Below are 6,000 nucleotides of genomic sequence, written 5' to 3'. Positions count from 1 at the left end.
CCAACCTCGGACGGCCCGCTTCTACCTCCTACCCAAAATCCACAAACAGGACTGTCCCGGCAGACCGATCGTGTCAGCCTGTTCCTGCCCCACGGAACTCATTTCTTGCTATCTTGACTCCATTCTCTCTCCCCTTGTCCAGTGCCTTCCCACCTACATCCATGATTCCTCTGACGCCCTACATCATATCAACAATTTCCAGTTCCCTGGCCCCAACCGCCTCCTCTTCACCATGGACGTCCAATCCCTCTACACCTCCATCCCCCACCGGGATGGTCTGATGGCTCTTCGCTTCTTCCTCGAACAGAGGCCTGAACAATCCCCATCCACCACTACTCTCCTCCATCTGGCTGAACTTGTTCTCACACTGAACAATTTCTCCTTAAACTCCTCTCACTTCCTCCAAATAAAAGGTGTGGCTATGAGTACCCGCATGGGCCCCAGCTATGCCTGTCTCTTTATGGGGTATGTGGAACATTCCTTGTTCCAGTCCAACTCCGGCCCCCTCCCACAACTCTTTCTCCGGTACATCGATGATTACTTCGGTGCTGCTTCATGCTCTCGTCTGGACCTGGAAAAATTTATTAATTTTGCTTCCAGATTCCACCCCTCATTTTCACATGGTCCATCTCTGACACTTCCCTTCCCCTCCTTGACCTCTCTGTCTCAATTTCTGGTGATAGACTGTCCACCTATATCCATTACAAGCCTACCGACTTCCACAGCTACCTCGACTACAGCTCCTCACACCCCGCTTCCTGTAAAGACTCCATCCCATTCTCTCAGTTCCTTCACCTCCATCGCATCTGTTCTGATGATGCCACTTTAAAAACAGTTCCTCTGACATGTCCTACTTCTTCCTTAACTGAGGTTTTCCACCCACGATGGTTGACAGGACCCTCAACCGTGTCCGGCCCATCTCCCATGCATCCGCCCTCACACCTTCTTCTCCCTCCCAGAAACATGATAGAGTCCTCCTCATCCTCACTTATCACCCCACCAGCCTCCGCATTCAAAGGATCATCCTCCGCCATTTCCGCCAACTCCAGCATGATGCCACCACCAAACACATCTTCCCTTCAACCCCCCTGGCGGCATTCCGTAGGGATCATTCCCTCCGTGACACCCTGGTCCACTCCCCCATCACCCCCTACACCTCAACCCCCTCCCACGGCACCTTCCCATGCAACCGCAGAAGATGCAACACCTGCCCCTTTACTTCCCCTCTCCTCACCGTCCAAGGGCCCAAACACTCCTTTCAAGTGAAGCAGCATTTCACTTGCACTTCCCTCAACTTAGTCTACTGCATTCGTTGCTCCCAATGCAGTTTCCTTTACATTGGAGAGACCAAATGCAGACTGGGTGACTGCTTTGCAGAACACCTTCGGTCTGTCTGCAAGCATTACCCAGACCTCCCTGTCGCTTGCCATTTCAACACTCCACCCTGCTCTCATTCCCACATGTCCATCCTTGGCCTGCAGCATTGTTCCAGTGAAGCTCACCGCAAACTGGAGGAACAGCACCTCATCTTCCAACTAGGCACTTTACAGCCTTCTGGACTGAATATTGAGTTCAACAATTTTAGATCATGAACTCTCTCCTCCATCCCCACCCCCTTTCCGATTTTCCCCCTCCTTTTTGTTTTTTCCAATAATTTATATAGATTTTTCTTTTCCCACCTATTTCCATTATTTTTAAATGTATTTCCATCCATTGTTTTATCTCTACCTTTTAGCCTTTTTCGATTCCTTCACCCCACCCCACCCCCACTAGGGCTATCTGTACCTTGCTCGTCCTGCTTTCTACCCTTAATTAGCACATTTCTTTAGATAATATCACCACCTTCAACACCTCTTTGTCCTTTTGTCTGTGACATCTTTTGGTTATCTCCACCTATCACTGGCCCTCTATCCAGCTCTTCTTGTCCCCCCACCACCCCCCCCCCCCCCACTCCTCTTAAACCAGCTTATATTTCACCCCTTTTCTATTTTTCCTTAGTTCTGTTGAAGAGTCATATGGACTCGAAACGTTAACTGTGTTCCTCTCCACAGATGCTGCCAGACCTGCTGAGTTTTTCCAGGTACTTTTGTTTTTGTTTTGGATTTCCAGCATCCGCAGTTTTTTGCTTTAATCTTATTGAAAAGCTGCATTTGGTTTTGCTTTGGAGGAGAAAAGAAGGTCAACTTTTTTGGGTAAAGGAGACACCAGCTCCTGAAGCTCTAGACCCAGTCCCAAAGTAGAGAGTGAATGGAAGTTGCTCCAAAATTACTCTACATTCTAAAATTGACTGACTGCTAGTATTCCTCAAAGTCTGCCTTAAAAGTAGTCCAAAAGTCATCGATTGTTTCCTAGACCGGTGCTGAGAGACCAACCGTATAACTCGGACGCCATTTCAAGAACTCCTCCATCTATTCTTTTCCCTTGAACCATTGATTTTTAACCTCTTGGCAGAATTCCTCTATTTCATTTTATTATCTTTTGGTGTGTGTGTGTGTGTGTGTGTGTGTGTATGTGTGTGTGTGTCTATGTATGTGTGTGTGTGTATGTATGTGTGTGTGTGTGTGTGCGAGCTAGGGTATTTAGAAAGAGTGATTATTATACTTTAATATTTTATACTGTATATTAATAAGCATTGCCTTTCTACTTGACAATTTGGTTTTATATTATACCTTGCCTTTCTACTTGACTATTGGTTTTATAATAAACTAATAATTCTCTTGTTTATTGACGAAACCTGGGCATTGAGTGGTCATTCAAGTTTAATAGGTAACGCACACATTTGGCCGTATAGCTAACTGCAGAAATCATTTAATATATGTTTTGACCCATGGAGTAGTGGGACTCGAGACAGGCAGTGCACTCCTCTCATCTTGGTTATACAAAAACACATACAGAGACGGAGATACACCACAGCACACACTCAGAGTGATGCACTGAAGCACACACTCAGACAGAGGTACACCACAACACACTCACACAGTAACACAATGAAACACACACTCACATCAAGATACACCAGAGCTCTCACAGTGACACACTGAAACACACATTCAGAGATACACCAGAACGCATACACAAAGACACACTGAAACACAACCTCAGACATAGATATGCCACAATTCAATCACAGTGAAACACGCACTCATGCCACGATACACCCGACTCACAATCACACAGTGACACACAGAAACACACACACCAAGATACACCAGAACACACACTCACACAGTGACATGCTGAAACACACACAGACAGCGATACTCGAGAATTCACACACACAATGACACACTGAAAAACACATTTAGACAGATACACCAGAACTCTCACTATCACGGTGAAACACTGAAACACTCACTGACACCAAGATATACCAGAATTCTCACTCACTCAGTGACACACTGAAACACACACTTACATTGAGGTACAACACAACTCTCGCTCACAAGTGACACACTGAAACACACACAGAGACAGAGATACACCAGAACTCACAGTGACACACTGAAGCACACATCCACACTGTGATACACCACAACTTACACTCACAGTGACAGACTGAAACACACACTCAGACAGAGATACACCACAACTCACACTCACAGTGACACACTGAAACACATATTAGGCAGACATTCTTCAGAGCTCACACTCACACAGTGACACTAAAACACATCCTCCATCAGAGGATCCAGGACATCACACGCACGATAACACACTGAAACACACATTCAGACAACGATACACGAAAACTCAAACTCACAGTGACAGACTGAAAAATACACTCCCACTAAGATACACCACAACACACACTCAGACAGTGACACACTGAAACACACACACAGGCAGAGATACACCAGAACTCACACCTACACAGTGACACACTGAAACACAGTCAGACAGAAATACACCAGAACTCTCACTCACAGTGATAACTGAAATACACACACACACACCGAGTTACACCAGAAATCACACTCCACAGTGAGACACTGAAACACACACTCACCCGAAGATACACTATAACTCACACAGTGCCATACTAAGACAGAAATACACCACAACATCACACAGTGACACACTGAAACACACAGGCAGAGATACACCAGAGCTCATCTCAGCTACACACTGGCACAGGTACGAGTGAAATCACACTTAAAACTAGTTACAAACTGTACACAAGAGGGCATCAAAGCACAGATTACACTAACAGTCTGTATAAAGTTTTTCATTTATAGTTTGTGTACAAGTCGTGTTTCTGATTTCATTTACTGCTAAATCGAATACAAACAAAATTCGCCCCCACTGGAAAGACATTCAGATCTGAAACAGGCGTTTCACTTTTACAGCTACGGCTCCTTGCAAGTGTCCCCTGGCTTAGAGTTTGATAAGTGAGGACAGGAGAACCAGAGGGGGGAGGAGGAAGATAGTGAGTGAAAGGAAAGAGAAGGGAAACCGTGGAGAGGAGGGAGAAAAAGAAAGTGAGAAGGAGGAAGAAATGAAATGAAAGATTAAGTGGGAGAAACAGACAGAAGGAAAACTTGGAGAGAAAGGAGTGTGGTTAAAAATAGGGAGTCACAGAAAGAAAGGAGGATGGATGTAAGGAGATAAAGAGTAGAACGCGGAAATGGGGAGAGGAAGGAGTTACGAAGAGTGGGTGCAGACTCCAATGTTTAATCCGGATTAGAAAATGTTAACCCTACTCTCTCGCAAGACCATTTACACTTAATATTGTTTAACTGAAGCTTTTGGTACCAACTGGGACTTTTCTCTCTCTCCCCCTCCCCCCCACCCCCCAAAAAAAAGACGCTTGACCAACTGAGAGGAGCTACATCCCTCACTCCCGACTTCTTAAAGAACACACTCCGGCAATGTTTCCACCTCAACTAATACCCTGCCTCCCGAAACCTTCTTCACCAGAATTCCAAATGGGTTTAATTACTGAGTTCAAAAAAAAAATCCTAATGGAGAGTGGGTTTTATTTTATACATTTATGTATATAAAGATATATATATATTAAAATCCAGGGACCATCAATCCTGGAGTGATTAGCGTACAGTGCAAGCGCTGAAATGCAAATGATTCTGTACAAAGGCTCCTTGCAAATTGGCGTCACCATTTCTCAAATTATATCATTACTATATTTTTAAGATGTTAATATGGCGAAGGCAATTTCCCCGGGGATGCGGGCAAATTAGTTCTATTTCCGAGCGCCTCTCTCGTGTGTTAATGTAAGCGGAGAGCCGCGACAAGGAGCCGATCAACCAGATTACAATTAGGCTGCTGATTTGGGCTCGATCAAGCATTGATAATTTTTGGCATATTAAGCACGTTTTAGGAAAGGTGATAAGTCAGTTTTAATTGAAATGAAATGATTATTCTGATGGAACTTTGGATATTATTAACAAACTCCGCGCTCATTTAACATTCAGTTTTGAATGTACGAGGCAAAAGGAAGGGGAAAAAAAAGATTTGAAGGGTATTAGTATGTCAGCAACGCGAGAGGTAATTTGACGCGAATTACTTTTTTGCTCTCTAGCTGAAATATCGTGAATTAAAAAAAACTCCAGCCCAATCGCCTTGGTGTCTCCGTTGACAGTCTGTACAATCTATAGATAATTAGATGGGCAGGAGTTTTAATTGTCAAGATTAAGCAGAGTCTCTGGATCTGATGGGAATTTAGAAAGAATTTCCTCTTGTCTCCTTCAGCCCCCTCCTCCCCCTTAAAAAATACATTTCAAAAGCTCGGATCGTCATCCATCAAGTACAGAGCGAGAGAGAATAACACTTTACTGTTTAATTGCGATCCCATCCAACTCTAGCGCCGGATCAAATCACCTGCGACAATTAATTTAGATTTAATTCCGTAATTATCAGCAAATCGAGTAATGTGCAAGTTAATTTAGATAGTTAAAAATTAACTTGCGTGAAGTTAATTGAGTAATTAAAACCCTCAACTGCCGCCTATTAATTTGCTAATTAAAAATAAATTTGATTTTGTGC

The sequence above is a fragment of the Cetorhinus maximus genome, chromosome 15 (genome assembly GCF_964194155.1).
Source record: "Cetorhinus maximus chromosome 15, sCetMax3.hap1.1, whole genome shotgun sequence".
In the NCBI taxonomy this organism is placed as follows: domain Eukaryota; kingdom Metazoa; phylum Chordata; class Chondrichthyes; order Lamniformes; family Cetorhinidae; genus Cetorhinus; species Cetorhinus maximus.
The sequence above is the reverse complement of the archived record's forward strand: the minus strand, read 5'-3'. Positions refer to the sequence as shown.